At 32.9% G+C, this 13,269-nt stretch overlaps 1 protein-coding gene across 1 annotated transcript in view; it reads right to left on the reverse strand.

Annotated features, from left to right (window-relative positions):
• The window catches only part of Shaw (potassium voltage-gated channel shaker cognate w), a 502,823-nt gene that overhangs the window by 192,455 nt on the left and 297,099 nt on the right, over positions 1-13,269 (reverse strand). The window contains exon 5 of the mRNA XM_089648338.1: positions 420-730. The gene's annotated coding sequence lies outside the window, so the exon portion shown is untranslated. The remainder of the gene's footprint in view (positions 1-419; positions 731-13,269) is intronic.

Below are 13,269 nucleotides of genomic sequence, written 5' to 3' on the forward strand. Positions count from 1 at the left end.
AAATATGAATGTATAACAACTACTTTCAATTGCTAATAAATAAAAAAATTTGCACTTTAACTTGACTATTTATTGAGTTAAAACCCCTTACTAATATTACGTAAATGTACTATGCATTATATATTAGTATTTTAACAGATTCCGGGTAGTTGGAAATCTCGAGCGGTATCGTATGAAATTAATTGAATTTTAAAACTCAGTTGCTTATAAGTTCACAGCCTTACCCGTATATTTCATAGTTTGAAATAAGCTGTCAGTATTGCTTAAACGAGAGACGGTTATTCAGAATTCCTATTTACCCTTCTACTATTATATTTACCACACAACATTCCGCAAAATTGAAAACGCCAAAACTCGACTAGACAATGATACCAATATTGGCCATGATGTGATAGCTAGAAAAAAATATGAATACTCACTTGAGAATAGTAATTCCCTCTGACGAAGGCTCTATCTAAGTTGATTAACCAGGTAATTGGTTACAGATGGGGCTGAGGGTCATCTTGCCGCCCCCTTCTAGCGGAAGAGCATGGCGCCCGGCGCTGGTCCAACATGGTGACTGCTTCCGGCGTGGCGGTACCGGCTGTCTCAGTGACGGTCACTGGTTCTATCACTGTCACTGCGACTGTCATAGGTGTCACTGTCACTGCGTTCACGGCCGATGTCAGCGCGAAAGATGGAGAAGGGGTTGGTGTCCAATAGCCACCCATTTCACAGGTCAACATTTTTTCTGCGAACAGAGAAAAGAAAAATTGAAGTTCAAAGGTTTCTCATTATTTTGAGTCTATTTTTCTATCTTAATGAATATTAAGCTTGTAGAAAAGAAGGCTCTATTCTTGTATGTATATTCCTGTTTGTTTCTTTTTTTGTTTCTTTTTGATTGTTCAAGTTAACCTCCCCTTTTCTATTTTTATACTGTTTCGCATGTGAAACTTATACTTTTGATATCAAAATACCAATGTAAAAATTTATCTGCTAACTCCCACCTATGTATTGTAAATTCATCGAGGTTTATATGGCAGGAAATAAAAAAAAAATATAAAAAAAAGAGTTATCTGTCATCCTGCTGAAAAAGTCTCATTTTAACATAATATATATAAAGAGAGAAAGTTGGAATTTTATTATTTATATATTTCAAGTACGTAGGTATCATATTATATGTCATAATCCGACTCATATTTTATTCTTAGTAAGAGTACGTATCGTTTGAAAGAATAAAAACTGTTTGCTAAATACAAATTTGCCGTCCACGGTATATTGACAATGCGGCTCGCTTCCCAATAGGGAACTCGATATAACTCGTGATACTTACAAATTTTTGCAACTCGCTCGGCAATACAAAATGATAATAACTATGATGAAATCTTGGAACGCCAGATTTTGGTACAAATCTATTAATTGTACTGTCTCTGTGGTTGACTGGTTACGATCTTTGGTTATGAATCCCGAAGTCACGTGTTAAAATCACGATCTTGCGTGAATAGCCAGGTACCTCTCTGCTTCCTCTTCCCCATCACTTTCAAGTCCAAGTAAGTTAACATACTCAAATTGTGTATTCCTCACTGGCTCCTGACGTTTGGGAGTAGTTGGGACTTTTGTGCGGTACTCACATAAAAAGCTGGCCATGAATAGTTTAATAATCCACTGAACTTTGTTATTCAAGGATACGATCCGTGGAGACTATAACAGGAAACTAAATAAATGTTACTTTTTTGCACGTTGTTCACGTACGTATTTTACGAGCTCAAAAAAAACTTGAACGATTGATCTTATTCAAAGACTTGAAATTTTTTAAATCTATGATATAAGTGAAACAGACTCATAGGTAATAAATAAAGCGAGACCAGAAGTCCAAAAAACTAAACCTTTAATTAAAAAATAAAACAATAGGTTTTTTGTTTCTTTGAATTACAAATTAGATTAATGTTATGACTGAAAAAACTACCTACCGAATCTGAAACTTTGGTTTGAAAAATCGATAAAACCGAGTATTTTAATTTGGCGCAGAAAGCCATTCCGGGAAAACACTCTCACTTTATCGAATGGTATCGGCGAAACGACTCCACCAAAATTCAAGGAACCGACCATTGAATTTGAATAATATTCTTTTTCAATACTGTGAAAGCCAAAGCTCAGGTGTTCGAGGTTTTTATGATACAGTTAAGGCTTTTGAAATCTCCCCCCGGTAACACCGCCAATCGGGAAATTAATTTAACGAGGGACTTCAATATTTCGGAAAGGGAGCTTTTAAAATAGCCTGCAGGAAAAATGATTTATTTACGTATTAACACACAAAAGTTATTTGAATTCCAATAGGACATTAAGATTTTGATAGTAGGGATGATTTATGTGTAAAATTACCCCTAAATGATTTTATTTTTGGTACTGGCGATTCAGGCTAGAATTCAATTATAATGATATTGAAACAATTTAAAACTTTTTTCAACTTATTTAATTTTTGACCGTTTCCGGTTTAAGCTTATTATAGCCATCTTCAGACTATAATTTTTTCTAAAACTATGCATAACTGGTACTGTGGGAGGGGGTGGTTGCTATGAGAAGATCCATATAATTGTAATAAAATCATTTTATACCATTACCGTTAATCCCCATCTCTATCACACCCTATCTAACAATATTTTACGCATTTAGAAAATCTGGTGAAGGTTTATATTTGCAGTAAAAAATACAAATTGACAATAAGACACTAACAACAAACACATCGCGATGACGATTATTTTAAACTCTCTAAAATCTAATAATTTCAACACTAATAAGAAGCCAGTATTATCCAATTTATTTAAAATGCACCTTGATTTAATTTCACAAAATATTTTAAAAATCAGTCACATCTTGACCTATAAGGGATGCAAATTTGTTTTACAAACAAAAAAGAGACATGGGAATTGGTGGTCTAAGATTTTCACTTTAACAGGATCGGAACTCACATCCTCCAATTCCCATGCTAGCGACACCATCATTACGATCAATTTGTCACCTTCCTTTAAACATTTTGCCCTTGTTCTTGGAGAATTATTGAGAAGTCATCATTTGGAATCCAATGAGGGTAAATTCCCATCGAACCAAACACGATCTTAGTCTGATTGATTTGCTCATTATTACGCAAAATTGACTAACCAGAGCCATGAATCAATAACACCGACGTTTGTAAACTGTTCCCCCGCTTGTATGTCGGGAGATTAATGGTAGATAGGACAATCGTTACTCACGATTATTAATGGACCGACACAGGAAAGGTAGGGGAGGAAAGGGTAGAAAGCTGCAGGAAGCCGTCCCGTGTTATGCGATGGATTTGTTATACCCATTTGATGAGGTGTAATCAATTCAGCAATGTCACGGCCAAATGATGTGACGTCAATGGACGAATTTTAAAACGATATATTAAATAATATATCGATATAAAACGAGATATATTCAACATATATATTTGACGGCGGAAAAACATGACTAGTTCCTTCCGGTAGATAAAGCGAGAATTATCAACAATGGCGGAATGAGTGCGTCTTCATTTTTTTTATTTAGATAAAAATGTATCGTATTTAAGAGTTATATATTAGTTTTTAAAATGACGAACTTATGAGCTTTCAAAGTGAACTTGGGCATAACGATACATCAATGACGTTACACGATACAGGATTCTGAACAAATTATATATCGAATGGTAATACTGTGATGTCACAAGCTTTATCAAAATTTCGACGCTTATATCTACCGTATTTGTTCTCAGCATACTCTAATCAATATTATTAATTAAGAAAAATTGTAATTTCTTTAAATTAGCGGAACAGAAAAAAGGCAGGGCCCGTTGTCTGGTCTTCCCCGGAGGTTGATTAAACAATTATTATCAAAATTGAATATTTCTTGAAGGGAATGTCAACACAGATTGATTGAAATCCTAATCGAATTTTGTAGAATTAACAGCTTTCATAAAGAAACATTTTCGCTGTACGAAATATAAGTGCTTAGATTGTTATTATCTTTCAACGACTTGAGAAAAGTTTAAGTTTTAAAACATTGACACAATACCACCTTTAATTTTGTCTTGAACCGAGAATGCTCATGGTGTTATAATAACTTTACAAAATACTGCCTTAATTTATTCTTCTTGAGTTTGAGTGCCACCCTTGTCATCAACGGTCTCCTTTTTCTATCTCGATCCTAATGTTTCATTGGGAATAATTGTTTAATCCAGGTACGCCATGTCCTTAATTTGTGGACGAAGACACAAAGCTTTGTCTATTTTGCATTAGGGAATGTAAAGTCAGGAAGGCTGTGGAAGTAAAACATTCAGTTCTGTATTAACTTAGTCCTTTTGGGAGTGAAACAAAGACTTAGAAAGACGAAGAAGATAAACCAGTGGAAGAGTGTTCCGTTAATTATTATTTTGCAATATGCGTCTAACTTTCAGAGGTAAAAGTGCTACAATAGTTTTTAGATTAGTCAATAATTATGAAAATTGTTGCTTGGAAAACAATTCAAATGAATTATTTCAAATGATGACGCATCAACAAATGGCATAGATCTCGAGGAAAATTATATGCTTTAAGTCCTCCTGCTCAGAGTAAAAAAACTAAAAAACATAAAGCACAACTTTAATAAGTGCAAATTGAAATCAGTAGGTATTTGATATTGTTTTTGAAACTATACACATAATTTAAATGCAAAAACTGGACTCCAGATAATTACCTAAAAAACGTTGAGGTTGAACATTCGACAAGTATTTTTGTTTTTACCTACCGATTGTTTTTTATAGAATTGTGTTATTTGTACCCCTCTACATGAAGGCTATGTGCATGTTTCAAATAATGCAGAACCTTCTCATTGTTGCAGGATTTAAAAATTAGATCAAATAAAAACAAGACTACATGTAACAGAAACAATGAGAATACTGTCATTAGTACTCCCATTACTATGGGTTAATATCACGCTAGTTGTATTTTATGCAAATGGTATTTATGATAATTTATAATCTATTATAATTGCATATAAAAAAAGCAGATCAGAACAATAACGGAAAGAAATAATAAAAAATAATGGCAAAATTAATGACATTTTTTAATTTAATGTATTCCAAAACTCTTTGGACAGGCCTGAATTATTTTAGAAATACTAAATAATATGAATATATGAACCAATCGACAAATTATTCTGTTAGTTTCTTATAATTTACTTCACATTAAATCAATTATATAGAGTACATTTATTACTCATGCAAACAAAATTATTATTGTACAGAAATCTACAATCAATGTTTAAATCAAGATTATTATGCTTAAATCGTATTGTAAAATATAAAGTGTTGGTTTTTCGTTAACAAGTACATAAATAAACATTCGTTTGAAAAGTAACACCGTTTAGTTAAAATACTTATTTCGTAAAGGATTGTTTGGGCACAAAAGTAGCAAATCAGTACTAGCACCAAAATGACAAAGACTGATTGCTCTCGTTACTTTCCCGAAATATAACATTAGCGTGTTTCATACTCTGCTTCATTCATTATTTAGAAACGATCGTTATATGAAATGGCATCAGTAATGACCAGCCAACGATACATGCCCATAATGGATACATAAATATCCCAAGCTTTCGGGGATAAAGAGGCCTTGCGGTAAAAACTTCAATCTGCCCAGCCTCAGGATATAAGGATGCCGGAGTCGCATTTAAAATTCTTTTTAAATCAAGTATGCCATCTTACCGCTGAGACGGCGAGCGCTATAATTGAATTCTTTAAATATCCAGACTTACCCTAGATATTCAAGTTTCACAGCTAGTACGGTGTTAATACTTTGCTAAGGCAGCTAATCGGTGTAGGGGTTAAAAAAGCTTTCTTTGAAAAAAGGTGCAGATTTTGTGCTGAATATTTTAACAGTTAAATAAACACCGAGGAAGATATGAGTATTCAGTAATGGTAAAATAAATTGATAAAACGTAAGGGTAAATAAACCGCACGATAGAAGTGGCATAATTAACTTCTGGAAAACTGTATTATCGAAATGTGAAAACGTTTTTGTAGTTTATTTGGCTTCGTCTTTATTGTATTTAAAGAAAAATTAAGGACGTTTTAAATATATTTTTGCGCGTCGTAAGAATCTCCCACGCAATCATTAAACCTTAGTGGGGGCACGAAATGCGATTAAACGCAGCGGATTGGAATAGCTGAATCAGATAACCAGATAATAAGAATAACCATGAAATAGAATTTAATAAAAACGCCAGGCGCAGTGCGTGTTTGTACACGGTTTGGCGTTTACAGCTATTCCAAAACCGCTTTGTTTAATCGCAGTGCGTGCACCCACTAAAGTATTTTTTTTTACTTTCTGTTATTGCAGCAGAAATACTTGCAGTATGATAAAAATTTTATTAGTGTAAAGATGAGTTTAATCGGAGGCGTCAATTCACCCCCGTCGTTTCACTTGGCGGAAAAGTGTCATTTTCAGATATACGAGTTTATTTCGGAGTTGAATTTAAAAGTGTTCTTGGGAAGGGGTTGTTATTTGAGGTCTCATCTAAAATATTAGCACTTGATTTTAAGCACTTCGAAGCACATTCGATAGGTTTTTTAATAGTCATACTATTGGTAACATTCGATTTATTTTTCCAGCATACTCTAATCAGTTTCCAAATTAAGGTCTTTCGAGCGTCTTATAAATTTACTTGCTGTTTTTTTAATGTTGCCTAATGTGGAATGACGACATTCTCTTTTGAAGAATGCTTTCAATCTGAGGGAAGTATGGGACTATCTCAATAAAAAAATATGTTTAATTCTAACAATCGAATGTTAGATTTAGTGTTTTCAAGTGATTAAAAAATAGTAGTTGAGAAATGTAATGAGTTATTATTACCCCTCGATGAAAATCCACCATTAGACACTATCGTAACAAATATGTCTGGAAGATCTCCTAACCTAACTCCCACATCGCATAATTTCTCCAAAGCTGAATACCATAATATTACAGTATGTTACCTCGTTAGATTGGTCATTTTTAGACGAGAAAAATAATTTAAATACTCAATTAGAACAATTTTATTCATTTTTAAATACGTCAATAGAACCCTTTGTTCCCAGGCTCAACTTCACACCTTCTAACTATCCCAAATGGTTCACAAGGGAATTAAAAATGTATTAATCACAAAAAATATATCCACCGAATATATACACATCTCATCTGGGTCTGTTTCAGCTCGGTGGAAAAAAGTAAGTTAACACCAATTCATAAAAAGGTGATAAAAGCGATATATCAAACTACATACCGATTTGAATAATGTTTGTTTTACCGAAACATTTTTAGAAATGAGTGCTAGATACCATTGTAAAACCTTTCAACAACATTGTTGTTCCTAACCTTACGGCTTCATCACATGTCGCTCTACCTAAGTAATTTAATGATTTATGAAAATTAAATATCTGAATCCTTTGTTCTCAAACAACAAGTGGACAGTATAAACACTGATTTAAGTAAAGCTTTTGACAAGGTTCGACATCAAATACATATATATATAAACTCCGATTGTTGGCCATCAAAGGTAAATTATTGAGTTGGATTGTTAGTTATCTTAGCAATAGGGTGCTTAGCATAAAGATTAATTCTGTACAATCTTATATATTTGAGGTCACAAGTGGGGTTCCTCGAGGGTTCTTCGGCCCGATATTTTATTTAATATTCATCAATGACATTGTTGATCAATTTAATGATGTAGAAGTCCTGCTATTTGTTGACGACTTAAAAATATGTAAAATAATACAAAATATATACGATTGTCAAATTTTAAACACGAACTTAATTCAACTTTATCAATGGTGTGAACAAAATGCTTTATTATAAGTAATACGATTTTACAAAAATCATTATAATATGTAACGTAAACCTACATTATATAATATTAATTTAATACCAGTGTCTTGAATTTGTGAATTATGTGTAATATTCGATGAAAACATTCATTGCACACTTTAACTATATAACTAATAAGGCTTTAAAGATGCTTGACTTCCTTTGCTGAACTTTTACTGATTTAAAGTCCTTAGATTGGATGAGAACCCTCGATTTTTCATTAGTTAGAAGTCAAGTGTCAAAGTCAATTCACCTATTTGGTCCCCCTTGTATAAAGTTCACTCTGATAACAAAGAAAGACGTCAGAAAAAATTTCTTAGGTTTGTAAATTTTAAGCTCAGAATTTTGCAAGTTAAAGACTGGGATGTGAAGGTGAGAAATGCATTGCTATTCACATCCGTTTACTCAACATAGCTAAAGCCAAAGCATTATTTTATTTTATTCTGAATAGTGATGTCTCAAACTCTGGCCATGGCGGCCAGAGGGTGAAAAACGCCTGAAAATCACAAGAACAAAACTTATTTATTTTGTATTGTAAGTTCTACCTGTGGGCTCTGGAGTGAAATTTTCTCAGAAAACCCGCTTTATAGTATTAATCCAAACAAGGTTGATTTCAACACATGAACGCGCCTGTATCATTTTTTCGTTTCGCAAACTTCTTACATTTAGTTGTAAATGAGATTTATAAGGGTTCGAAAAATGGCCGTCAGAAGATGGTTTGTTGTTAAGTGAGATTATTAAAATAAAATTTAATAAAAAAAGGCTCCATAAAATGGCTTTGTGAATATGGGAAATATCATATCACTTTATAGCGGACTGGAAAGAGGTTCGTATGAAAAATGGGCGGAATCTCCACCTAGCCCAATAAATGCTGTGATTGGGGTAAATTGAAAGATTATCTCTTTCAGTATCATGACCCATCAAATAAAATTTTGTCCCAAAGGACTGCAGGACAAGGTGATAGTTAGGAAAAGAAAATCAGCTGTTTGCAGAGAGACAAAGTATAAATGTAGATTTTATGAAATCAGTGGTGTAGCAACAAACTTCCCAAGTTCTATTAGATCAGTAAATTAACAATATACGTGAGTGCAATAAAGAGCATAAGATAAACAAACTTTGAACACAAGCTTTAGTCAAATAATTACCTAATTGGGTTAAGAATTCAAAACAAGAACGTAAAAATACAATTTCTACTACGACCGAGTCCAGGAATTTATTTGGAAATATTTGTGTACTTTGAACGTTCACGAGAGGTTTAGTGGTACCTGTTTTGGAACTGTATTTAAATAAATTGTGTTCGCTTAAATCTGATTTAGCAGCAAGCTTTCGTAGTGAGACTACATGAAATCAGAAAGCTTACTTATATGAAATAATGTTAATTTATTAAAATTCTGGTCAAATTATTATTTTTCCTGTTAAAACTGGGACTGGAGGCCTATTACGAATAATTTGATAAATTTCATAAAAAACTATCAGTAAAGCATGAATATGTTATGATGAAGTCGGAACATGTGTATGTCAAAATAATAATTGTTTCGCTTGTCGTCCATTTCATATATTCGGACACTTGAGGTGTTTTTTTCGACGGCGCTATATAAGTTATCCAATTATTATTATTAAAGGCACCTGCGTGAGCAAATGGTTAGATATGTTCTGAATGAATAATATTTTACTGATCATGGGGCCACATTTTTAAAAATATTATGATAGAAAAGTGCCTGTGTTCCACCAAGTAATGCACTCTTAAAAAAAATATATTTTACTTAGCTAACAATTAACTTAAATAACAATTTTTTCAAATAAAGATAATTTTTTTTTTGTAATAAATAATTTTTTAAGTATTCCATGTTTTACCATAGCCTCTTTCAAGACTCGTCCCCCAGAAGACTATCCAGACCCCTCAAAGTTTTGCAACGCCACTGGCTAAAGAATTCTATTATGGTGGTAAAGATAAAATGTTCCCAAAGTATTTCGTAACAGAAAAAGGTCAACTGTTAATAATAATTAAGATGCTATCGTTTCATACGAAAATAGATATTTTGGGTGAAGACGCTGTTTTCGTTGTACGTTCGAGAAGCGGATATTTAATTATATGTGACACTTCATCTCAATGAAGAACTTCAGAAACCACATTTCACTAACTACTTTTCAAAGATAATGCCACTGGAGGACAATTGAGTCGAAACGTACTTCTTCTATTTAATTTGGTAATGTCTTGGTAACCTATTTATTTATTATGAGTATTTATTCTAAAAGTAAATTATAATAATTTTATACAATACAAGTTACTACTGGAAAGGATATAAGAGTTTTAAAAAAATCATAGCTTCCTTAGATGAGGATTTCAACATCACAACAGTTAAATGTAATTAATGATCCGTTTTATCCGCAGTTATTGAGGTTACTTACTGTCTTACATTTGAGCAAAGATGTCAATACTCCCATCAAAATGTGATTTCTTTAATGCCACGATTGTCATTCCTAATTTTGATGAAATCTGACTGTTGTTGAAGTCGACATTTTTTTGCCGTTTTTCACTCTCAATGTTAAAAGGCAACACTCGAAATTTGGATCCACGATTTATAAGGAAATGATAATATAAACAGAATCTACGAATGGTCTTCAAAACCATCAAAGATATTGTAAGTTATATTTTTAGACATTCACATCAAATTTGTAATAGGCATAAGGCGTAAGCCTTTGTCTATTTAAACATTTATTTTTATTTTTTTTTTTTTAAAAGAAAGACAAACATTCCCGGGTTACGAATAACCCAACAATGTTTGAAAATCTCCTACTACCACCACAGAAAGCCGAAAATGTTGCTTTTGTTGTGATGGAGGACTTAGCCAGCCGAGGAATCGAACACGCGACGCTCGGGTGAGACCCAAGCGCTATGCCCACTCAACCACTGACCGGCACTGACCATGTAAATATTTGTGTGTTTGTTAAATACAATATATGATATATTTGTATTTAAAATCGGGCAGAGAGCCAAATTTGAATTTAACCGGAAGGTTGAAAAGAAAATTCGCTAAAAATATTCCCCGATAAGATAACGATTTTGGTATTTACGGTTCAAATTACAGAGCTAATTACATAAAACTTTCATTAAAATATTTGATTTTCAGCCATATAAGACCTACGCGTAACCTATTAAATTTTATATTCATGGTGCATGTGCCCCTCTCGTAATAAATAAATGATTATTTTTTATCATAATATCTCATGCCCTCTATATTGTAGGTAATTTGGTTGGTTTATTTTGTATACACCCTTCTAAATTTTACAGCTTTTTCTGTAAATCCCCCTCCAGCGTAAATAAATAAATCCACCCCTACGTGTTGGTAAAATACGAAAATGTACCTTACTACGTATAAGTTGACAAGGAGCAACCTTTTCCAGTTTTTTTAGTTTTTCGAGAACAAAAATGATTTTCATACATATTTTTAAATCGAAGTTTTGCTAAGACATTAAACATTCTCTCTAATTTGGAACACAAATGATAGTAATAGAAACGAATAAAACGTACTAACAAAAACACAACGCTTCACTGTAATCAAAGTTACGAAGCACATACTGTAATAATATCTACCATCATTGGATCAAAGGTAAAAATGATTGAGCACAAATAACACTCTATAATGTACGTGGCCATTCCAAATACATAGATTATGCATAGTAAAATCTGCTCAAATATTTACGAGATTATTTGATCGTTTGAAGCAAACCTGTCTATCTCCGTCGCCGCCCGCGTACCGGTAATGTTCAGTCATTATTATGTCGTTTGTCTCCGTCGCCCCAAGCTGCAAGCACAACCGCTCGAACTAGTATGGGAATCACACACATTTAGATGTTCTATATATAACTGTGCTTTAATAGATGTTTTATTTATTTATTTAGGTAGAATTCATTTATTTGAAAATGAAATACTTTGTATTCACCACTTTTAATAATATATAATTGGAATGACGCCACAAAGTAATTTTGCAACTAATGAAGAAAGAATTTATTTATTTTATTATTTTATTTATTCTTACCTTGTATTCAAGTATTCTTTTACAGGTTATACTTTATGATATGTAATGTATAGTATATAAAACAATAAATTGAGTAAGAAAGATGTAAGTAAGTAAGTAGTTTCATGATTTTAGAAAATTGTACAAAGGAGTTCAATAAGCTTACTTAATAAAAGTAGTTGCAAAGCAAAGTGTAGTAACTTTGAAGAGTTAACAGGCAGAAGTTTGTTGTAAAGCATGTTTGTAATTGATTAACTAACTGCTTTATTTTGTTTTAAAAAATAAACAAAAAATATATAATTAGAAAACATTATTACATTCGATTGGGTCTTTCACTAAACATTAATACTAAATTAATACAGCGATACAAAGTGCATATGAAAAAGTATGAAAGATATACGTAAGAACAATGCTCCATAAGCGTCCCGACTGCTCCCAACCGCCTGGATCAAGTGAGACTATAGCATCCCCATGGGATGACCCCTGGGCGATACTGAGAGTATCTTCCACATTGGATCGTACCGCATATATACCTTATATTATTTAAAATGATTAAATTATGAAATAACAGAATTCGATCAAATAAAATTTACTTCTGCACGCCGGGATTTGAACCCGAGTCCTCCTGATTGCCAGTCGAGAGCCTTACCCCTTGACCATGGAAGTCGTATCATATAGATACGAGCCTTATTAATGGACTGTTATGTTGTATTGTTTATTCAGTGTTCAATGGATCTTCGATCACAAAAGTCGAAATTCTAGTCTTGTGAAAATAAAATCCTTTTGAAATGGCGTGGAGGCATGGACCACAAGAAAAGCAGTAAGGTAAGGCAAAGCAGTATCGAGTTCAATTGGAAAAAAAATCGAGCAATCGTGTTGCGTGGTGTTGACAGTCCTAAGGACAAACGTGCTCATTACAAAGGAACTTGGTACCGAAGAGCTTTTATTTGCTTCTTGTCTGAAACGTGTGGCTTAGTTCTTTGGCCGTACAGAGACTTCTTGTGAGATTTGACAATTTTCTTGAAAAAGCTTTAGCTATCTTAAGTCACCAGCTCTTAAGGCTCCGTTGTAAGCGTTCAAAAAGGATAAGAAGATTAATGCAGATGATTTGAAAATGAGATAATTATTATGTAAATAGAAATGATACAGGGAGCGCTCTAATATTTATAAGAAATATTATAATCAGCATACGTAAGCGGTTGTTGTGAAAATATTCGGTCAATTTTTGTTATTGTATTAATTTGATATCTTTTTTTAATAAATACAATGAGCTCCCTTGAAACTCACTTTTTATATTTTGTATTCTGGGCAAAGCGGGCAAATATCAGGTGGGGTCGAGCCGCCATTTAACTGGGTAGAGTTTTAAGTACAAGTCATCATGTAAATTTTTTTATTGT

Source organism: Hesperophylax consimilis, chromosome 1 (assembly GCF_061612785.1).
Source record: "Hesperophylax consimilis isolate HC1 chromosome 1, BYU_Hcon_1.0, whole genome shotgun sequence".
In the NCBI taxonomy this organism is placed as follows: domain Eukaryota; kingdom Metazoa; phylum Arthropoda; class Insecta; order Trichoptera; family Limnephilidae; genus Hesperophylax; species Hesperophylax consimilis.